This window comes from Myotis daubentonii, chromosome 1 (genome assembly GCF_963259705.1).
Source record: "Myotis daubentonii chromosome 1, mMyoDau2.1, whole genome shotgun sequence".
Lineage (NCBI taxonomy): Eukaryota > Metazoa > Chordata > Mammalia > Chiroptera > Vespertilionidae > Myotis > Myotis daubentonii.
In genome coordinates, this window is record NC_081840.1 from 186,299,163 (window position 1) to 186,323,932 (window position 24,770).

The 24,770-nt window shown below is 41.1% G+C and overlaps 1 protein-coding gene across 1 annotated transcript in view; it reads right to left on the reverse strand.

The window, feature by feature from the left end:
* LOC132218030 (growth-regulated protein homolog gamma-like) overlaps positions 1-24,770 on the reverse strand; it is a 110,918-nt gene that overhangs the window by 41,586 nt on the left and 44,562 nt on the right. The gene's annotated exons all lie outside the window — the stretch shown is intronic.

Genomic DNA, 24,770 nt, shown 5'->3' on the forward strand with positions numbered 1-24,770 from the left:
GAAAAGGATTTAGGTCAGTGAAGAAAGTATTGCCACAAACTGGCTTCTCAAGAAGCAGATTCTGATCAAAAAGTTCTAGAGATCTATTGTTCAACAACATGCCTATAGTATGTACTGTACTATATTCCTAAACACTACTGTACTGTATTCCTAAACATGGTTGAGGTAGTAAATTTTAAGTCATGTGTTTTTTGCCGCAATAAAACCCAAAACCAAACAGGCAGGATGTTCTGGGATGATTTTGGCGTTTAAGACATTTACTAAGGATCAAATCCTATGGAAAAAAAAAAAAAGCGGGTGAGGAAGCAGGATTGGGACAGGTGAACAGCCGAATTGCTTATGTAAGCCCTACCATAGACTTAGACAACCCAGCAGCAAGCCCTAGAGCAAATAATGTTGTCCAGCCTAGAGCTGAACAGCCCACCTTTATACTCTCACTGGGCCACTGGATGCAGGCTGCCCCAGGAAGGCTGTGGCCTTGGCCAAGGCAGCTCCAGCGGGGTCTTAGTTGAAGGCACGTGGGGACAGTGGAACACCATTCTACTGCCATTGTTTAAGAAAGAAAATACGGTGACAACACATGGGAACGTAACAACTGCACTTTGAAGATGTTGTCTGAGATCCCTGGAGGAATAATATGAGACACATGATTTAATGACAACTTCAGTTCACTGAAAATCGAATCTAAGAGTATTTAGTATTAATTTTAGCTAGAAAAATCCGCTCCTTTGTTTTTACACACATACACACCCACACATAAATCCTCTTTTAACACAACATAGTCAAAGCTCAGGAATAAGTCAAAGGGGTGTGAGTATGAAGAATGTAATATATTTAAGCTTTGTAATTTCTACACTAGGAAATTTTTTCATAATATTATCTGTTCTTATGGATTTCTTCCAAGTTTTCTGCATTTATTTTCAGCTTGTATAAAAAGAGCCATGGATTACCAGCACATGCTAATAAGATACAATTTGAAGTTTAAAAATGTTACTAAAAGGAAATTTTGTTGATTTGGTTCTTAATATTCTCATGTAATTTTGCACTTTCTTATTTAACAACATTTTCACATTTTTGATCAGAATATTTTGAGGCTTTCAAAGATCTCCCTTGCTCTCAGCATGAACTTGGACAAATTCTTATTCTCTCTAAACTACAGTTGCCTGATCTGTAAAATGGACATACAATGGCATGTACTTCATAGGCTCATTGTGAATGTTAAATGATATAATGTTGTAGATGGTTTAAGACAGTGGATGGCACAAAGAAACAAGTCAATATGTGTAACTGACTGTCTTGTGATACTGTTAACTGTCCTTTCATTAGTAAAAATCAGCCATTACCATATGCCACACTTTTGCAAAATATATTTGTTGAAAAGTAATGACTTAGGAATGGAAACCCAAATCTCTGATCCTAGGGTTCTGTCTCCAAGAATTTTCTAAATCCGTCACAAGGTGGCCCCAAATCCATGTACTCTCTGACTCCGCACTCATGGAAAATGAATCAAACAGCAAGAAGACGTTGTAGCAAAAACCCATGTTAATAATAATTCAAAGTGTAGGTGGTACGCTTAATAATGAGCTGTCTATTTGGCTTCAAAAAGAGAGAAAAGCAAGCCTCATTTATTTGAAATGGGCAAGAAGGCTATTAAATGTGTCTAGACATTTTTCTTCAAGGCTAGTTTCAATAGAGTGGTGAATAAATCATCCTATTGACGCTGAAAACACTTCAAGTAGTACATGGCCTAGCATGTTTGAGAAAAACCTCTAATCTTTACCTTTTACCTCTTTTATAAATGGGCTATTTAGCAATTATTTATTTTTTGGTTTTACCTGAGTACTTGTAAAAATGGTTTGAGAACCATTTCTTTCCCCTTTATCCTCTCCTACTCGAAACAGAGAAAAACAATAGATTATAAATGATGTAAGATCCTGTCAGAAAAGCCTCAGATTAAAGGTTTTAGAAGTTCATGACTAATTCATTACGTCTTCCTCTTATCTCAGAATCCTTGAAATCTTAAGATGGAGCCTCAACAATTTATTTCCAGACAGTGACCAATTCTTTCCAGGCTAGGTAGTGCAATGCTAAAGGCAATGCTTAGCAACTGACTGCAACTGATAGGCAATCCTATCTAATAAAAGAGAAACATGGTAATTGGCGTACGACCGATACCCTTTTCATTGGCTAATCAGCGAGATATGCAAATTAACTGTCAGCCAAGATGGCGGCCGGCAGCCAGGCAGCTTGAAACTAACATGAGGCTTGCTTGCTTCAGTGACGGAGGAAACCAACGTTCCCGCCTGCCGCTGCCTCTGAGCGGGCAGTTTAAGAAACATTGTAACAAATACGCCCAACTTCAGCCAGCAGATTCGCAACATTGTAAGCAAAGGCCAGAAACCTACTTTCAGCCGGAGGCCTAAGAGCTGGAGCCAAGCCTCAAGCTAAAGCTGGCCCAGAATTAAAAAAAAAAAAAAAAAAAAAAGGAAAAAAGGAGCGTTTGGGAGTTCAGTCACCCCCAGCCTGAAAACAGCCCTCAGCCCCTCACCCAGACTGGCCAGGCACCCCAGTGGGGACCCCCACCCTGATCCAGGACACCCTTCAGGGCAAACCAGCCAGCACCCACCCATGCACCAGGCCTCAATCCTATATAGTAAAAGGGTAATATGCCTCCCGGCACCGGGATCAGCGTGACGGGGGCAGCACCCAAACCCCCTGATCGCCCTGCGGCTCTGTGTGTGACAGGGGGCGGGGCCCCAACCTCCCTATCCACCCTGCTCTGTGCCTGATAGGGGGGAGCTCCCCCCCCCACGGGCCCTGCTCTGTGTGTGACGGGGTAGAGCCATAACCTCCCCATCAGCCCTGCCCTGAGTGTGAGAGTGGCGGCGCCCCAACCCCCTGATCCGCCCTGCTCTGTGGGTGATAGAGGGCAGCACCCCAACCCCCTGATGGGCCCTGCTCTGTGCGTGACAGGGTACAGAGCCCCAACCCCCCTGATGGGCCCTGCTCTGTGTGTGACAGGGGGTTGCTCCACAACCTCCCCATCGACCCTGCCTTGAGTGTGACAGGGGGCGGTGCCCCAACTCCCCAATCAGCCCTGCTCTGAGCCCGACCAGGGGCTGCACCTAGGGATTGGGCCTGCCCTCTGCCACCCGGGAGCAGGCCTAAGCCAGCAGGTCGTTATCTCCTGAGGGGTCCCAGACTGCTAGAGGGCACAGGCCGGGCTGAGGGACCCCCCCCTCCCCCCCCGAGTGCACAAATTTTTGTGCACGGGGCCTCTAGTCTATCTATATAAAAGGCTAATATGCTAAGTCTCCAACCATCTGGGTAATGACATTAAGCAGCAACACCTGGCTTCCTCTCCCTAGCAATGACTAGCCTCAGGTGGAAACACTTTACACTATAACCAAATGTCTGTGAAGCATTTTCCCATGCATCATCTCATTTCATCCTCACAGAAGTCCTGGAGTAGGTAGATAGGAGACTCCATGGAATCCTATTTTCTCTTCATTAGCCGGAAAATGGAGATTTAGAAAGCTTAGAAACTTATCCCGACTGAAAAGAAGTAAGATATGATGGACCTTGGAAATTACTTCAGGTTTTCTCACTTCTCAGAATAGTCAAACACTGCTGCTGTTAAATATTTTACCCTTTGTTCCACCTGTGTGATCTACAATAATAATGTGCTTCGTGTTGATGACAATTACCTGAAAGAGAAGTTGGGGTGCTTCACTGGGCTGAAAAAGGTGTAGCAGCATCAGAAAACAAGTCTAATTAAGCAAGTTTGTTCTATATCTGTAAAAGTTGACTAGCACATGTGCAATACATATAAAGCTCTCGCTGGCACCAATTGCAGGTGTGTGTTTTGATCTGTCATTGTCGATCATGAATTTGGTTGTTTTTGTTGATATTCTGAAGCTGAAAGAAAGTGGTGTCATCGCATGGAAGTAACAATGACAATTAAATATGATTGTAATAGTGATCTGGATAGATGTAATTATCCCCGTGTTGCCATCATATTCAGAAACAAAGATGAAGGACCTCCTTTGGAAAGGGACTTTCTCATTCATTGTAAACCAGATCCCAATAATCTGAATGCCACTAAAATGCAACAAATAACTATCTTGTTTTCTACATTAGATCTAATTATGTATCCTATTCTTTTCCCACATGGTGAAAAGTCTGGGGAACGGATATATTGCATTAAGACTCAGAGATAACAGTGTAATCCTATCTAATAAAGAGGAAACATGCTAATTGACACATCGTTGCAAAAGATGATGGCACCAATAAGGAGGGAATATGCTAATTGACGGCCCCACCCTCAAAGATGGTGGTGCCCACAGTCAATAAGGAGGGAATATGCTAATTGACTGCCCCATCCTCAAAGATGGTGGTGCCCACAGTCAATAAGGAGGGAATATGCTAATGGCTGCCCTGCCCTCAAAGATGGTGGCGCCCACAGCCACAAGATGGCTGGCAGGGGAGGGCAGTTCTGGGCAACCAGGCCTTCAGGGGAGGGCAGTTGGAGGGGACCAGGCCTGCAGGGGAGGGCAGTTAGGCATCAATCAGGCTGGCATGGGAGTGGTTAGGGGGTGATCAGGTGGCAGGCAGAAGCGGTTAGGGGCAATCAGGCAAGCAGGCAGGTGAACAGATTGGAGAAGGTGCAGGCTTGGCTGAGGGACACCCCTCCAGTGCATGAATTTTATACACTGAGCCTCTGGTTGACAATAATACTAGATACAATGGATGATGCCAAAAAGGAAAATTTTCCCGTCGAATTTCTTAAAAGTATTACTTCTTTGGGAATCCTGTGTCATAAATTAGAATTGAAAATAGGTGCAATCATCACGCTACTGAGAAATCTTAATAGTGAATGGGGTCTTTTTTAATGGTACTAGATTTATTATCAAAAGATTGTGACCTAACATAATCAAAGCTGAAGTATTAACAGTATCTCCAGAGGAGAGGTTGTTCTGATTCCAAAAATTGATTTGTCCCTGCCTGAGACTGGCCTCGGTATTAGAGTAAGTTTAATGAATTTATCAGTCATTGTTTTTTTTTGTTCATCAGATTATTTATTCACTTGATTTTTAGATTCACTTGTTGATAGATGTGTATTTGTTGTTCATAATTTGTATCTTTACCTTTTTCTTCTTCTTCCTCTTCTTAAAGAATACCTTTCAGCATTTCATATAATACTGGTTTGGTGGTGATGAACTCCTTTAGCTTTTCCTTATCTGTGAAGCTCTTTATCTGACCTTCAATTCTGAATGATAGCTTTGCTGGATAAAGTAATCTTGGTTGTAGGTTCTTGGTATTCATCACTTTGAATATTTCTTGCCACTCCCTTCTGGCCTGCAAAGTTTCTGTTGAGAAATCAGCTGACAGTCGTATGGGTATTCCATTGTAGGTAACTGACTTTCTTTCTCTTGCTGCTTTTAAGATTCTCTCTTTGTCTTTTGCTCTTGGCATTTTAATTATGATGTGTCTTGGTGTGGTCCTCTTTGGATTCCTTTTGTTTGGGGTTCTCTGTGCTTCCTAGACTTGTAAATCTATTTCTTTCACCAGGTAGGGGAAGTTTTCTGTCATTATTTCTTCAAATAGGTTTTCAATATCTTGCTCTCTCTCTTCTCCTGGCACCCCTATAATTCTGATGTTGGTACGCTTGAAGCTGTCCCAGAAGCTCCTTACACTATCTTCGTATTTTTGGATCCTGTTTTCATTTTGCTTTTCTGGTTGGGTGTTTTTTGCTTCTTCGCATTTCAAATCTTTGACTTGATTCTTGCGCTCCTCTGGTCTGCTGTTGGGAGTCTCTATAATATTCTTTATTTCAGTCAGTGTATGCTTAATTTCTAGTTGGTCCTTTTTCATATTCTCGATGGTCTCACTAGATTTCTTGAGGATCTCACTACATTTATCAGCGGTTTCTAGAAAGTTCTTGAAAAACCTTAAAAGTGTGGTTTTGAACTCTATATCCAGTAGTTTGCTTTCCTCCATTTCTGTCATTTGTGTCCTGTTTCTTTGTCTTGGCATTTTTTATGCTTCCCTGTGTTGATAAAGTGGTTTTCTGTGCTAAGTGTCCTATAGAGCCCGGTGGCTCAGCCTCCCCAATTACCTGAGATAGACACTCTTGGTGCACCCCCTTGTGGGCTTTGTGCACAGTCTTGTTGTAGTTAAGCCTTGACTGTTGTAGGTATCACTGGGAGGAATTGACCTCCAGCCCAATTGGCTGTGAAAATCAGCTATGTCTACAGTGGGAGAACTTCTGTGCTGAAGACACCCTTCTGGGGCAAGACTTGCTTCAGTGGGGCTTTGGTGCTCACTGAGTCTGCCCCCTGAGTGTGTCCCTTATGGATCTTCAGAGTTATAATTGGATGGTCCCACTCTGACCACTGGGTACACTGGCTCCTGGATCTCTAAGGAGGTGCTAATCTAGCCTCTGCCTGAGGCTACCCTGCAGAAGCCAGCTGTGAAGCAATGAAAGTTGCCCTGGGGCCTTGGGCAGCTGCAGTTTGTTAAGTAATTTTCAGACTACAAAGGGCTGGGCCTTTCATATGCAAAAGCCTCTGTGCACAGCTTGGGCGGGGCGGAGCCCCAGGGGATCAACTGGGCGGGTGGAGGGAGCAGTATGACTGCTCTCAGTCCTGTCCTCAAAGGCCCCGGCAATCGCTGCGTGTGCCTCCGAGAGAAAGCTGCCCTCGAGTTTCGACCGATGCCAGACAGTCCCATTTCTCCTGTATGAGTCTGGGTCCCCAGACACTCACTTGGAACTGGAGCTCAGAGCCTGAGACTCCATCCCAATTGAAAAAGACAATCACGACCTCAGCCGCCAGCCCTCTCCGCATGCACCTCCACACCTTTGCATTTTACTTCCACACCGCACCTCCTCTGAGTCTCGGTATGCTTTTCTCTTTCCTTCTAGTTGTAGAATTTCCACTCAGCTAGCCTTCCTGTGGTTCTGGATGTTGTCCGTTCCGTCTTTTAGTTGTATTTTTTTAAAAATATATTTTATTGATTTTTTACAGAGAGGAAAGGAGAGAGATAGAGAGTTAGAAACATCGATGAGAGAGAATCATCGATCAGCTGCCTCCTGCACATCTCCTACTGGGGATATGCCCGCAACCCAGGTACATGCCCTTGACCGGAATCGAACCTGGGACCTCTCAGTCCACAGGCCGACGCTCTATCCACTGAGCCAAACCGGTTTCGGCTTTTAGTTGTATTTTTGAAGTGGTTGTGCTAGGCAGCAATCTCTGGTGTTTACCTATGCCGCCATCTTGGTTCTCCTATCAGTCATTGTTTTTATCAATGTTGTTTTTATATCATGTTTTTGTTGTTTTATATCATGTTTTTATCCTTTTTATATCATGTCTTTATTATATCATGTTATTGTTTATTTATAAATCAATCTATACATTATTTTCATATACGTTTTACTAATTTTCTTTCATCTCTGACACTTCTATTACAGAGAAAGGGCAAATGGTGATATTAAAATATTTCTTCTAATGAATTTCCTTTCAATGTTCATGAATTCATGCACCAGGCCACTAGTGTTTAAATAAATGGTAAAATAAGTAATACAGGGGAACTGAGAACATAAGAACTACCATATGTAGTTAAGAGCCTTAGCATGGAGTCAGAAGTTTTGGCATTCTAGTTTAACTTAACTTGGATTCTAATAGTAACTTGGATAAGTGTCTTCAAGATACTCATGCTTATTTCATAGAAGTTTTTGTGAGAATTAAATGAGATAACATATAAAGTGTTGAACATTTTGTCTGGAACATGGTAAGGACATAATAGTACCTTTTATTACCACCACTGCTTTCACTCACAATACTATGGGATAATGAAAAAAAATTAATTTAATCTCCAATGGAAAGATCCAAACATATCCCTGCTCAACTGATTTTGACCTAAGTCTCAAAACCAGCTCTAAATGATGAGATATTGTCCCTATTTATGAGAGATGGTCAGAAATGTGAACAAACAAACATTGCTTGGAAGAGTGCAACCTAGAATTTAATAGAATGATCTGAGTATATAATTTTAGTAAAAAATATAGAAAATTATACTTTTGAGTGACTTTATATACTTTTGAAAGTAAATGAGACTTGATTTGATTCTGTACACTCTACCACATATTTGATTTTACCTCAAAAAAAGAAGCAGAAATAAGATGGAATTGTTAAATTTCATAATCTACAGAAGCCTCTCTTGCACCTGTCTTGAAAGTAAAAAGATAAAATTAGCAGTTCAATTGGAGTGTGGATGCATCATAACTCATAATCAAGTGACTCACCTTATACTCCAAATTTCTAACTTAATGTTTGACATGAATTGTTAAAATTGTTGGTTGATTTATGGCAAGGGCTTTTGCAGTCAGCCAGCAAGACCAAAACCTTAAATAGCATTTGTAGCACTAGATATAAGGCATATCTTTGATATCCTCCCTGTATTTTAGAGAAAGCTGTACAGTGCTTATTTTGCAAGATAAATCCATTATTAAGACACAGCTGTTTTCATAAAAAATACCAAAAACTAAATTACACTTTCAATGACTAAAAATTGGAACAAAGATTAGCATAAACAGTTGCTTATACACATACATACAAAGTTAATGATGTGTGTATATACATGCACACACATACCAAGCACTCTGCTGCATACTCTTCTATATAATTTAATCTAATTTTAACATCAATAAGTATTATTATTTCAATTTAACATGTTAGGTAATGGAGAGTTTGATATAGTGGATTAGTGCTTTCCATAATGTTGGCTATATACTATTTTATTATGTAATAATTACTACATGTGAAAGAAGCATTTACCAAAGAGATAAAATGTAAAGCACAATGAACAGTATGAAAAACCAAATGTGCTTGAATCTACACTGTGAACATCAGAACTAGAACTTGATATCTAATATCAGATCTATGGGCTCTTCCACTCTTCCATCCCTCTGCTTCCAGAGTTAATTACAACCCTAAGACATGTAGTTATTTTCCAAAACTAACCTAGACATTAAATTATTGATGGTAGTCATAAATTTAATATAAACACTGGAAGCATAATTCTCAGATTTTATACTTTCTGCTCAGAATTGATCCGTTTGTTTTGTGGTTTTAATTTAGTACTTACATGTGATTTATTGACAATCACTTACTTTGCACTGACTCAATAAGAAAAACTCAAATTAGCATTACATTTGAAAATAGTTTTCTTAAAACTGTGCAACTTTTAAGATTAAACAAGAAAACGCCAAATGTGCTTTCTCATAATTTTTTTTACCAGTTTATTATGGTATCAATGTGAATGTGGAAAGTGCAATAAACAAAATATTATATCTCAGAACCAGCAGATTGCAAAAATATTATCAGCTTTTACTTTGGTTACTCTTGCAATATATCTGCTATTTGCCAGGCACAGGCTGTAGACTTTATGCACAAATCATTCAATAATTTCTATCTGCATTGTTGATAGAATTGATAAGATGCCCCTTCCTTCCTTTTCCTGATCAAGTATTGATTATGTACCTACTAAGTGCTGGACATGATAGTCGTATCTGGGGCTTCAAATATGAAAGGATACAATCAAGAATGTCAAAAGACCATACAATATTAAGAAGACATGAAAGTGTTTATATTTTAATTTATTTAATAAAACATTTATGAAAACAAATGGAATCCAAGATGTAAAGGAGTTCATGTAAGGCACTGTCGTTGTCTGGAATTCTGGATTATGATCCTTTGTGACAGGTAGCTGTTGCCTTAGGTAGGTGTCAGTGGAGGATTGAATGTTGGCATCTTTTCTCTCCTATGTCACCCCTTATGGTGAGCAATATCCACACACTGAATAATACAGGGGCCCAGCACTTTAATGAAGGCTTAAGAGCTACCAAAGACAAAGCATGGGGTGAGCCTGGTGTAGCTTCTTATGCAGAAAAGTATGAAAGTGCTAAAAAACAGAGGGATATGTCAAAAGGACAAAGGAGGCAACTTGAGGAGTAGTCATCATGGAGTAGGAGAGATGTGAGCAATGTTCTCAAGGAAGTGAGGGATGTAGTCAAATAGAACCTGGTGGAAGAGAATGCCAGGCAGAATAATCATTCCTGTAATGGAGGCCAGGTTGCTGTATGTTTGAGGAAGAGTAAGGAGCTCAGTGGGGTTGGATGAGCAAGGGGGGAAACAGTTAAAACTGCCACCAAATGCAATGACTAATTTCTAAAGACTTGGATACCAACTCTGAGTGAGAGAGGAACCAGTGGTGGATTTTGAACGCAGTAGAGTCCTGGCCTGGCCTATATTTTGAAAGACTGCTCTGGAAAGTGTTGTCAAGAATAGACATAGATGAACATAAGGTTACCAGTTAGGAAGTTACTGTAGTCATTCAGGTGGCTGACGATGGTGGCCCAGATCAGAAGGGTACCAGTGGGAGGGGTTAAAATTTGAGAGTATAGCCAATTTGAGAGTATACCTGGTGAGCTGGATATAGAGTGTGTGAGAAAAGAGAGAGTTGAGGATGACTTTTAAGTTGGCTTGTGATAATAACCCAGGTGACAGATACATGGATAGAGACAATGGAGCTGGACTGGTCGGCTTGAATTCAAAAAATATTGTGGAGTAAAATTGCTAATATTTGGTGATAAACCTACCATTTGAACTTGAAATGCAGGTACTTTTCAGTTTAGGGCATATTTTATACTGCCTTCTACCTTTATTTCAAAAGCCTCCTCATAATTAATTCTGTCCTGCAGATCACCCAGTACTAGCTGTCTCATTTCTCCTTTTTGGAACCATCATTTTCTTCTGTGCATTCTTGATGCTCTGCATAATAATTATGAGAGATAAGTATTGGGGATATAAATCCTAATGTTTTTAATGTATTGGTAATTAAGAAAGGGGTGTGTGTGTGCGTGTGTGCGTGTGTCCAAACACTTGTGTGTGTATGTGTGTGTGAGAGAGACAATATACAGATTTCTCTTTCTTTATAGCTCTTTTTATCCTTTTTCTTTTTTTCATTTGTAAACCAGATGTGACTGGGAAAGCTAGGATGAATTGATAGGGAGCTTTGTCATTTCCATGGACATATTCTTACAAGAATTCACTAGGCAAACTTGCAAAGTCAACACACGTTAAGCACTTTCCCTTTTGTCACCTTCTTCCCCCCCTCCTAAACCTTTTTGCCCTCCATCCACCTTTTTCCCTACACTCTGGCTCTCTGAGCTTTGTCACTCTGTCATGCTCTCTGATAGACCAGAACTTGCAAGTTCCAGTGCCTCCACCTCTCTTTCCAAATAAAAACTACCTTATCCTCCACTCCCTTGTCCCAGCTCCACCCTCACCTCAATGCTACAGATCAATAAGGAATTGATCTGATTATAGTGTTTGATCATAAGATAAATGAGTGAGCCAAAGCTTTTACCAAAGAACTTGAAAGAGAATTCAGAGCACCAAAAGCTTTTTCCAATAGGATAATATGTGGGGCTTATATTTTATTGCAGACTACCTCTTTTTTAACTATTCACAAACATGAGCCAAGGCACACATGCACATGTGCATTCTCTCTCTCTCTCTCTCTCTCTCTCTCTCTCTCTCTCTCTCTCTCTCCAAAGTAAAATTGCAAAGCATGAGCTTTGTGCCCAGATGCAACCCTTTGCTCCCATATCTCTCTGAGAACTTTAAGTATAGGAGAGGTTTATTTACATGTTACAACAGTGTGCTCTTAAATGCCATCCTTAGCTTCCTAGAAGCATCCTGTGGACCTGTGCATTATTTTATCTGGAGGAATAATACAACCTTGTAAAATTGGAAGGCAAAGTGGTATTGACTAGGTCAGGATAAAGTTCAATAGGGGAGGTAAAAAACTAATAGGCCATTCAGTATTTAAAATGATTTTGTTTCCCTCACTCAGAAATAGTTTAGTCTCTCTGTATCAGAATTAAGTTATTACATAAAAACAAGAAGGATCGTTCTTTCTTCTTTTGTAGTCAGAGAATATTTCCTACTACATCTAAACAGGACGACTAATAAAATTGTCTTTGATTGTAGACATCAGAAAGTGCAGCAGAATTGGAACCATTCATGACTTAAGTATTGAAGAGACTCCCAGTCCCATTAAGGCTGTTTTTCTTAGTCTGGGACACAGATAAGTGCTGGGTGGCTCCATGAGAGATGGAGAAACTTCCTGGAAGGGTAGGAGGTTTCTCAACATAATGAGTTGAATTATGAAAAGGAGTCAAGGCTATCTGATTCATAGTCCAATGTTTTCTAAAGGAAGACCATTTTTAGATGTTTAAATTCATGACCAAATACCTCCAAACACAACTAAACATAGGAACTCTGAGAAAATCAGCCATTTGGGAAAAATATATAAGAACTGTAATCTCAGGGCAAGTGTTAAACATATCCCAGAATTATGGTGATATCTTAACTTTGTTTACTATTATGCAAAACTAAAGAAAGTGAGGGGGGAGAGCAATGGGGACGGTACTATCACCATCCTGAGACTTAATTAAGATAGGTATTTAGGGATAACTGGATATTTCCTAAAAGAGAAGACAACATAAGACCAAAGAAATGCAAACCAAGGAAGTTTAAAATGGGCAACTGGATAATGGAAAGCTAAATAGTTTTATAATCTATAGAACACCTAGAGAGAAATGTACCTTTGCAGACAAAATATTTTTGCCAACCCCCCCCCTTTTTTAAAAAGAATTGCCATAATTTTTATTCTTGTAAAATCAGGAGCTGAGACAAGAGCTTACTTGTTTGTAGTTCATTTGCAAAGGGACCCTGGACACCAGTGTGAGGAAGTGAAGTGGAACAGAGAAGGGTGGAAAGCCAGTGTAGGTAAGTGTGCCTCATGGAGTCGCTGCTGTGGGCAACAGGGTTTCTATTTCCCCAAACATCTGGGAAGCACACAGAATGCCTCCTAGAATTGTTTGCCTTAAAGCCATAGTGTGGAATATGTAACCAGTAATTCTCCTCACCCAATGGTTGGTCCCCCAGGCATAAACTTCCACCCTCTACTTGTAGCTCTCCTTGCACGCTAGTCAAGCAGCCTCCCATTACCTCCAGGAGAGCTCTGAAAGTAGAATGCAAAAGATACCTGCTCTTGAGCTAGGCAGCTACCAGTGCAAGGTAAATCTGAGACTGTATGGAACTCTCCTCTACACAGTTGTGATTGAAATCAGAGGTAAGCCTGGGGTATATGATGTGGAGAACAATAAATGAACATCAGAGGCTATCTCTCACACCCCTTAGAGGTTCACTACAATGCCATATGAGTTCTTTGATCACTGGTCTTTGTGGGATAAGCTACACCCCCCCTCACGCCCCCCCCCCCACACACACTATTTCAACTAGCTCCAAGCCATCATTGATATTAGTCATCTCTCTTGTCCACATTGTTCTAGATTTTTGTTTTCCTTGGTTAGAAATTGAGCTGATTTTATTTGCTTATTTGGTGGAATAACATAGTACTTTATATCCCTGAGGGGTTTTAACTTTTGTTGTCTTGCCCTTATTTGGCCACAGTGTTTGAAATTGCCCCTTTTCCATGGCATAGAAACATCACAAGTCCCCATGTGTATCAGCAATTCTAACTCCTCATGATAATCAGGGTCATTATATCAACCAGGAGAGTAACTCTTTTCTTTATCTGCTAGTTTATGAGCATGAGGAGTCCAAAGTGACCAGAAGGAAATTGTAGTTTTAGGTTCAGAAAATTAAAACTACAACTTCCTTCTGGTACCAATGTTTTTCTCCTTGGAACCAAAATGTTGATTTGTCAGAGCTTAGCACTGTGAGTTTCAGAAGCATAAAATCTGCTCATGGGTTGCTGAACATAGTGGTTAGAAAGCTGAATATTATGTCTACCTGGAATTTCTCTGATCTATGTATGTATTCCAGCACCATACACTGACCACTGTTTGAATATATATACCACATCCTGGGTGGTGCTCCGACCTTTGAGTGTCATGTCTGAGCTGGTACATTTCAGCTAGAAAGTAATTACCAAAATCTGTCTACATTGTCACAGAAGGAAATTACATGAAAATATATCTAGCCCGGTGGGTGTGGCTCAGTGGTCACAGTTAGATTCCCCATCTGGGCACATGTAGAATTGGTCCCCAGTGGGGGGTGTGTAAGAGGCAGCCAATCAATGATTCTCATTATTGATGTTTCTATCTCTCTCTCCCTCTCCTTTCCTTTCTGAAATCAATAAAAATCTACTTTTTTTAAAAAAGAAAATGAATCTAGGTTTCAGTTTTAGCTCCTTCCAAATCTTCCGCCATTTCCTACTCCAACGAACGTAACAAAGACCCTGGAACGTGCTGGCTCCATCTTTAGATGAAAGAGGAAGGAAGAAATAATGGATTATACTTACTCTTCTCATACTTATTAATATTGAACAAACTCTCAAGTATACAATGAGTTCTTATATAGTTCCTCTTTCTGGAACAGTTTCCAGGAAAACTGTTCATCAGGCTGTCTAAGGAAGGGAACATCGACGCTGGTTCTGATCCTTTTCTGAATGTTCCATGCTGCTTTTGTCCTACACTGTCTTTGCAGGCATGTCTATTTTTTGCTTTCTTCTATTTCCTGCTCTACATTATTCATCCCTGATAATTCTTATTCCATAGTTAAACATTTTATTAATAATCAAACTTCAATTATTGAGTTGCATTATTATTTCATATCTTTAGAAAGTTTGGCTTCTTCAATATGATCTGCAAAATATTATGTACTATTTATTATCTTGGAAAAGAGTTGTGTGATTTTGCAACTCTGTTTCTCTAACCTAAACTCTCTATATTTTGGGGAGCAGGAGGGGTAGGAGGAGGGCTTTGCTATGGTGAGAATTTTCAGCACCATCTATACTAATAATAGGGTAATATGAAAATTGGTCAGGATGCTGTCACAGTAACAACCGACCAGCAGGTTGTGTGGGCAGCAGGCGGGGGTGGGTGGGGACTTGCAGCATCGGGGATGAGGGCAGAGCCATGGCAGAGGTCCTGGCCAGGGGTCCGCAGGTGCATGGAGGTCCACAGGCCTCCGCCACAGCCCAGCCTGGGGGCAGGGCCGTGGCACGGGCCGCTGTGTGCCTGTGCTGGGGGTCTGAAGGCCTCTACTGTGGCCCAGCCTGGGGTCCATAGGCCTCCCCTGGCTCTGGCCTACCTCTTTGGGGCAATTCATCAAGGAGTCCTGGATGGGTGGGCGGGGCCTACCTCTTTGGGGTGATGGGTAGTAGGGCTCCTGCATTGTGACAGGGCACAGGCCTGGCTCGGCGACCGCACAACCCCCCTCCCCACCCCGAATTTCGTGCACCAGGCCACTAGTGTGACAATAAAAGAAATGCTAGCAGGGAGCGGCAATTCCTACTTGGAGTACAAGCTGGCAACACATCCTCATTTCACAGTGGACCACCCTTTCTCTTTAAACACTCCCTCAAAACATTAGTTAGGGTGGTTGCTGTTTTATCTCTTCATTCCCAAAATAATGTAGGCTACACTATGGTCAAGGCCATTTATTTTCATTGCTCAGAAATTATCTCTTTACTGATAGTGGATAAAAACGTATAGTTAATCTTTCACAGTGTTTCTGACCTTACACAAACATGTACGGGACTGAGTACTAATAAAGAGTGACTTATTCCTATGATACCACATTTCTCCTCTCAAACAAGAGCTTGGGCTAAAGCCACAATATGAAGGAGTTTTTGTATTTTATTATAGAAAACAAAGTAAGTGATATTGTGGGAAAGCAAAGGGAAGGAAGATAAGTAGGGAGAAAAATGAAGGGTATGTGACCCTCAACTCTCTACTTAAGATGTTTCTTCCTCCTTTTGGTGGCTGAAATAATGGGGGAAAGAGGATGTAAACAAGATTGGGAGGATGAGACTGGGATTGACTTGTATCTCAGATAAACATCTAGTTATTTGAGTGGCTATTTTGAGTTGTTATTCTGTTTTATTAGAACATTGGCAGATTTTCCCCTTTAAAGAGCCAAAGTTCCTTATCCTAATTCTCTCTGAATATTTTTTATTTTGAAAAATTCTACTACCAAAAGCCAGTTCCAAAGTATTGAATATTGGAGTAGCTATATTGGCTACAGGGTTGCCCAACAGGGAGAACTTCCATGTGATTGTGCATCATTTATCATCAAAACGAAAATAGGGGCCACCCTTGGGAATGCAATTAGAGAGAGTCCATGGGGGGCTCTTGCAGTGGCAACATTTTAGTTCCCTAAAAGGTATGGTGGATATACTATTTCTTAGATTATTTTTACACCACTTTGAATGTCTGAAATGTTTTACAATAACAATTTTTAAACTAATCAATTGAATAAGGAAAAATGAAGATAGATTTTATGATTATTTATTGGTAAATACTGAAGCTACACTCACTTGTAAAAAGGTAATCAGTACAATATGATAACTCTTTCAAAGACTTCATACAAGCTCTGTTATTCATTTACTTAACAGGAAGGAATTATTACACAGTCAAGAAGAGGTGTTTTATATGAAAGGATTTTTTAAAAATACCCTCTTTTTCTCCTTTTATACATTACTAGGGGCCCGGTGCACAAAAATTTGTGCACTGGGGGGGGGGGGGGGAGGCGTTCCATCAGCCCGGCCTGTGCCCTCTCGCAGTCTGGGACCCCTCGGGAGATAATGACCTGCTGGCTTAGGCCTGCTCCTGGGTGGCAGAGGACAGGCCCAATCCCTAGGTGCAGCCCCTGGTCGGGCTTAGAGCAGGGATGATTGGGGAGTTGGGGCGCTGCCCCCTGTCATGCACAGAGCAGGGAGGATTGAGAGGTTGTGATGCCACCCTCAGTCACACTCAGGGTAGGGCCAATTGGAGGGTTGGGGCACCGCCCCCTGTCACACTCAAGGCAGGGTTGATGGGGAGGTTGCGGCGCTACCCCCTGTCACGCACAGAGCAGGGCCAATCAGGGGGTTAGGGCGCTGCCCCCTGTCACGCACAGAGCAGGGCCCATCATGGGGGTTGAGGAGCTCCCCCCTGTCACTCACAGAGTAGGGCCGATCAGGGGGTTGGGGCACCGCCCCCTGTCACACACAGAGCAGGGCCGATCAGGGGGTTGGGGCGCCGCCACTGTCACACTCAGGGTAGGGCCGATGGGGAGGTTATGGCTCTACCCTGTCACACACAGAGCAGGGCCCGTGTGGGGGGGGGGGTGGGTTGGGGCGCCGCACCGTGTCACACACAGAGCAGGGCCGATCAGGGGGTTGGCGAGCTCCCCCCTATTAGGCACAGAGCAGGGCTGATCAGGAGGTTGGGGTGCCTTCCCCTGTCACAAACAGAGCAGGGTGGATAGGGAGGTTGTGGCCCAGCCCCCTGTCACACACAGAGCCGCAGGGCGATCAGGGGGTTTGGGCGCTGCCCCCTGTCACGCTGATCCCGGTGCTGGGAGGCATATTACCCTTTTACTATATAGGATAGAGGCCTGGTGCATGGGTGGGGGCCAGCTGGTTTTCCCTGAAGGGTGTCCTGGATCAGGGTGGGGTCCCCACTGGGGTGCCTGGCCAGCTTGGATGAGGGGATTATGGCTGTTTTCAGGCTGGTGGGTGACTGAAGCTCCCAACTGCTCCTTTTTTTCTTTTTTTTTTTTTTATTCTGGGCCAGCTTTAGCTCTGGCTCCAGCTCTGAGGCCTCTGCTGCTGAAAGCAGGTATCTGGTTTGTTTGGGTTCTATAATCGAAACACTGTATCAACTCGAGCTCTGAGATCCTGGCTGGCTGAAAGCAGGATCTGGGGTTTTGTTTAGCTTCTATATTTGTTACAATGTTTCAAACTGTAAGCTCAGAGGCCGGCTGGGGTGATTTTGTCTCCCTATCCCCGCCCCCAGCCCCTTCCAGGAGCTTTTGGCAAAGTCCAGGGACATTTTTAATTCTCATGACTTGGGAAAGAGAGTATGGTTGGTATCTATTGGGTAGAGGCCAGGGAAGCTGCTAAGTATCCTACAATGCACAAGACAGCTCCCTGCAACAAAGAATTATCTTGCCCAGAAGTGAATGGTACTTAGGTTGAGGAAGCCAGTTCTAGAGACAAGAAAAGTTTTTTTTGCTGGTGTGGTGATAAAGTGGATTGAAAGGATGGGAGGGGATCATGACAATGTAGATACTGGTGGGCTCCAGAAAGAGAGGAACCCCATGCTCTCTCTCCCAGAAGAGTGTTGGAGAAATGGTAAAACTCCTAAAGAATTTGCAGGATCTGATAAAAAGCAGTTTGCTAAAGAAGTCAGTAATACTCTCAACAATAAACATAAGTTACAAAAAAGAGAGAAGTCTGGGAAAATGAGGCTTCAGATCACCTCACAGAGCATAGAAATATCCCCTAGCAATAGCATGGAAGAGACATAATGCTTCATCTCTTCTTGATCTTTTGCCAGGGGCTGTGGAGAGAGCCATATACCTAAGGAATTCAGGCAGATGGAAACTGTGGACAGACATGGCTGCCAAGCAGACAATTGACAATGATGTCCAGAGGGGTACATCTATGATCTCAGTTCTGTGTCTACCTCCTATCTTAGGAAAACCTTTCTGAAAGGAAAGAAGCAACTACTGAGTGAGATGTCCACCACCAAGGTAGACTAGGATTAAGAATAGGAATAGAGCTGGACTGCAGAAAAAGAGAAATATTTCTTGCATACCTGTGATTATGGACTGACCATAAATTGTGTTAGTTGATGTCTTAATTGAAAATGTAGCCAATGTTAATAGATGGTATACATTTCTTCAAATATTACCCATACTCTTAGCTGCTCCACAGACCCCAGATCTTACCATTCTCTGCCTGTGTTTACAGGTGTGTGCACATCTGAGGTAACAAATGGAGGAAGTGTTTTATGTTTTCAGATAAACTTCTTCTCTAGTACTCTCTAAAAAATGTTGCATGCTAATTTCAATGGAGATGGTTATTGTAACCATTAGCATAGGTAGTTGGCATCTTTAAATGAGGGTCATTTTGTATAACCGAAAAATAGAAGTCTAAAATAAATCATGAGCTTTTCTAACTACTCTGTGTCCCAGCTGGAATATCAAACACATTCCTGAACTACCATAGCACTTCCATAGCCAGTAAAATGTTGACTCAGGAGTTTAGATACGCACAGCCACAAACCACTTACATATGAATGGTTTAAAGTTATGTGAAAATCTTATTTTTAAAAAATATTCATATAATTAGAAAACAAGCATATTGTGTAAGAATCATTTATTTTTTCACTCTTCCCTGAAATGTTCGTCAATTCACTGTTTTCAATAAATGCTGTTCTGAAAGATATCTTCGGAATTCAGATTTATTACAATGACTTTAATAATTCTTTGGCATTTGCTTTCTTTGATGTCATAATGCTGAATAGAATTTTTTAAAAGGACTTTTTGTTCATATGCATTTTATTGCATTGCCTAACAGATTACTAATATGCAAATCACAAGGTATCTGATGTCAGCTACGTTTGTGGCCTCAGATTGTGACCTAGTCTCTGGTTATGATTATTTCTATTGTATAATAGCTGGTTCAAATTTTTACACATTTTTTGGGTTAATTATGTGGACACAGGTCTTAAGCAAAGCCAGATGAAAGAAGTGGACAATGCTGTGGTTGATTTGACAGGTTCATGGAAACAGCAGAAAATGACGAAACACGGAATTGGCAGCAGAGAAACAAAAATAGCGATACAATCCATAATGCCCAGTATAAAATTGGTGGTGATGAATACAAAGTTGCTGGGGTCCAACCCCAGCAGGTCCAGGGGTCCCCAAAGGTGTGGACGGAGTCGGCGAAGAAGGAATGACACAGAGACAGCGTTCAGTTGATCAGCAGCCTACCCAGGATCTCTAGCCAGGATCTCCAGCCAAGTTCTGTTCAGGATCTCCGGCGAATTTCTGGTCAGGATCTCCAGCCAGGTTCTGTGTCCATGTTCTCTTGCTAGGTTCTCCAGGTTCTCCAGCCAGGTTCTGTAGCCATGTTCCCTCGCTAGGTTCTCCAGCCAGGTTCTGTCCAGGTTCTCCAGCCAGGTTCAGTCACCAGGTTCTAGTCAGGTTCTCTTGCCAATTTCTGTAGTCAGGTTCAGTCCAGGATCTTTTGCCATGTTCTCTCGCTAGGTTCTGTCTCTAGGTTCTGAGGCCAGTTTCTGTCCAGGATCTTTTGCCATATTCTCTCCAGCGAAGTTCTTCTGTCTCTAGAGAACGTTCTGTGTAGGTTCTGTGCCTAGGTTCTGTCTCTCTTGGTTCTGTCTTCTAAGTTCTGTGTTCTAAGTTCTGTGTCTTGCTGTCTTGTTACATCTGTATTTATACCAGTTGATTCAATCCTATCAATCTCTATTACAAAGGTTAGGGCGTTTCTTATCTCCATTCCAGGGAGTAAAGATTATGTAGCTTAAGCATGATTGTTCGTAGTTAAAGTGATTAATTACCCGCCTGGCACTTAGTTGAGGGGTTTTATTCCCTCCCTAACTTCAGGGGAAAATCCCTACCTGGGGATTCAACCTTTCTCGGAGAGGAGACCTTGGTTAAAACACATAGTGCCAAGAAGGTGAGCAAACATATTAAGAACAGTGTGCCATATATGCCAGGTCCTTTGAAACAGCAAGGATGGACCGGCTCCCGGCACAAAGTGATGAATGATCTTGATAATTATTATTAATTCTGATGTCCAAGTATGAAAATATGTATTGTAAATGAAGAAGATAAAATGAATCTAGTCCCCTGTAACCACTGAAATCTTTTTAAAAAAATATTTTTTTATTGATTTCAGAGAGGCAGAGACATGGAGAGAGAGATAGAAACATCAATGATGAGAGAGAATCATTGATTGGCTGCCTCCTTCTGGTGCCACACTGGGAATTAAGCCTGCGACCCTGGCATGTGCCCTGAACAGGAATCGAACTGTGACCTCCTGGTTCATAGATCAGTGCTCAACCACTGAGCCACGCTGTGCACCAGTGCACCACTGAAATCTTAAATGAAATGATTTTACCTCTGAAACTAATATTGAATGTAGACTGTAATTGAAAAAAATTAAAAAATAATGAAATAAAATGAACTTCTGTACTGAGCATAGTACTGATTTCCAATCACAGAGGCAGTTGGATTCTCTTTAGTTTATGTTTATTGTATATTTTCTGCAAGTCAGAAAAACTTGGGAATATAAATTATGGTTTTTGTCATTTAAGAGTTCACAATCTAGAGTAAGAGAACAGACATTTTATAATAAAGATATTGTGCTGCAAGTAACTCTACTCCAAAATGATTGTCATACTTAATAGCCTTATTTATGAAATAGAGAAATTTAATATTGTGGAAGTTAATATTGGATAAATTAATAATATTATCCAACTCAAAGCTGTTGTGATGATTACCTGCATTACCATAGGTAAAATGCTCAAAACAGTGCTTGACACATATTAAATATCTACAAGTATTAGTTCTTGTTATCACTGTGGAAACTCTACTAGTACATGTCCCTTTGTTCCCTGGTTCTTGTCCAACAGTAACTACCATTTAATGAATGACTACTATGTACCACATAGTTTATCCCAAGTAATATTTCATTAATCCTTCCAATATCTCTATGAAGTGTCTATTATCAATCTTGATTTAAAAATGGGAAGTATAAGGAATCCAATAGTTTACTCAATTTCAGCTCTAGTAAATCCAGAGCTTAGATTCAACCCATCTTTTTCTGCCAATGCACACAACTCCATAGATAGAGATTACTATGGAGAATGGAGATTAAACTGCAACATTAATTCTTTAGCAGTTATTTTCTCTGGGGGATTGGTCCTTCCAATCTACTTTGCTCTCTTTTGGAGCAAATAAAGACCCTGAGATAGAGACCTACTATAATTTGTAGGGCACTGGAAAAGTCAATTCAATGCATTTTGCTAATATTTATTATTTTGTACAGCCAGCCTGTAGAAAATATCATTTTTATAACCCTTAGTGAGTGGAGAAAAAGCATTTGAGCATTGTGCTCCCACATTCAATGTTTTGTTGAAAAATCTGCATTTCTAGGTGTGTCATGTCACATTTATAAAACATTATTAATAACCTCAATTAATTCCTAAGTACTGATCAATCAGGAGAGAAGTGGACAAATGTGATCCAAGCGGAACAGTGATGAATGAAGCTACAGGCTGAAGATGCTTTGCTTGCACAGGGAGTACACTTATGGCCCTGACCAGCCTACTCTCCATCAGTTTCCTCCCTATGTTTTATTTAGTGAAAACTAAATGTGATTAAATTGGGTTCTTAACAGTACTCAATGGTCTTAAGAAATGAACAGCTGTGTTTATGTTCATTGCTTTAAAACCTAAATGTATGTGTGTGTATATATGTGTAAGCATTCATGCACATGTATGCCCACGCACATTTTTAAAGGTAATGAATAGCTAAAATTTATCAAATTGTTAACTATATGCCAGGATTGTTCCATGTGCTTTACATTATTTCCTTTAATCTTTAAAACAGCTCTTAGATAGGTGACAAAACTGAGGCCCCCAAGAATTTTAAGTAAAGATAGAAAAAAAATGAGAAGCCGGACAGCCAAATGCTGATCTCAAGTTTTCACTCATTGTTAGATTGCTTCCTATGTTCTTTAGCAAGTTTGGAAAATAATGAGAAGTAATTTTATTGCTAAGAGATAATCATTGTTCATATTTTTAAATTTTGTGGATATGTCAAATATTATGCTGGTGCAAAGTTTTCATATTTTTATTTGATTATTGTAACACACAATTTAAAATATTTTGAGTTGTTTGAATATTATGACTTCATTTTCTATGGTATATTATTATTTATTTCATTATTTAATTGCTTTTAAGAATATATATTGCTCTCATTTTTCACTGTAAAATATTAGAGTGATATTTTGTGTTTAAGAATTTTATGCAATTATTTAAGACTAGAGGCCCAGTGCACGAAATTTGTGCACTGGGGGTTGGGGTGTCCCTCAGCCAAACCTGCACACTCTCCAATCTGGTCCCCTTGGGGGATGTCTGGCTGCCTGTTTACCGGCAGTCAGACATCCCTCTCACAATCCCGGACTGCTGGCTCCCAACCACTTGCCTGACTGCCTGATTTCCCCTAACTGCTTCTGCCTGCCAGCCTGATCACCCCCTAACCACTTCCCTGCAAGCCTGATTAATGCCTAACTGCTCCCCTGTCAGCCCTATTGCCCCCAAATGCCCTCCCCTGCCAGCCTGGTCACCCCCAACTGCCCTCCCCTGCAGGCCCAGTCACCCCCAACTGCCCTCCCTTCTCTGCCAACCTGGTTGCCCCTAACTGTCCTCCCCTGCTAGCCTGATTGCCCACAACTGCCCTACACTACCGGCCATATTGTGGCCACATGGGAGCGGCTATCTTGTGCGAGAGTGTGATGGTCAATTTGCATATTACCTCTTTATTATATAGGATTATCTTTTAGTATATATATTCCTATGAATTTGATTCCTATGCCAAAGACATGGTTTTGTTTTAAAGCTGCTTACTCTTTTGAATGAAAATTTATTTAGAACTTCCCATGAGACTTCCTGTCCATTTTTTCTGCCTGTTGACCCCTTATTTACTCTTCTCTAGTGGCTTTTACCCCCAAACAATTCTGAATTTTCAGTCATTTAGAGGACAAGTTAATTTCAAAATGTAGGTCATTTTAACCTTTAAAGGTAGGCTTTGGATTCTTTAGTGCTTTCTGGATCCAGGGTTCTGTCTGTGTTGCCACTTACCCCAGAAATCTGGCTCTTCTTGGATTTTTCTGGTCTCTATCCTCCAGGCTTTCACATTCTCTCTGCCTCACAATATTAGTTAAATGTGGATTCTTCCTCCTGGTTCAAGCTAGTTCTATTATTTCCTAGCTTCTCTAGTGGCTGAAGGTTTTTTGGGGTGAGGGGAAGGGAGAAGAGGGAGTCTGAACAAACAGACCTTACATTTGAGGACAGCTGTATGTCCCCCTAAGTACCCTGACTTCCCTGGTGCTGGGCTCTGTGGTTAGGCTTTTCCTTGGAATTGTTGAGGCAGGAGGGAAAGGGCAAATCTCCCAACCCACAAAAATGTCTCACAGATATGGCCTGAGTAGAAGCCAAGATCCTGAGGATAAGTGGGACTGATTATTCTCAACGCCTTAACTCAACACATCACAAAGTCCTTGTGAAGAGATAAGTTCCAATTTTTAGTTGCACACTGGGTGCTAAATTCATACTGCAAACAAAAGATAGGTTAACACAAGTTAATTAGCTGGCAAACAAATTTCAACTTTTTAATGAAAGGTCTGGAAAGAGTTCAGTGAGTTGCAAAGAAGATGATCATGGGAACCTACAGAAGACCATCAAAGACCAACTGCATTGTCCATGACAGCTTTCTATTTAGGTGAGATATTGGGACCACCTTATATAAATAAGGATCAGAGGGAATAGAATCCTGTGGATCAAGTTTAATACTAGGAGAAAGGAATAAGAAAAGCTGGGGTCTAATCCCAGCTTTGACAATGACTTTACATATTTGGACAAGTTATTTTATCTTATGTTTTTCAATAACAAGTGCCAATTATGAGGAAAATTACATTACAATAGCAAGTGCTGGCTATGGGAAAAATTACAAGTCAATCCAGACAGGTCAAGTTCATCTGAAGCATAGGTGGGAATAGAAGTAAGTCACTGTTCAGCTTACAACCATGTCATCTTTTAACTGTATGTATATGCACTTTAAAATTTTTTCATTGAAAAAATTTTATTTTAA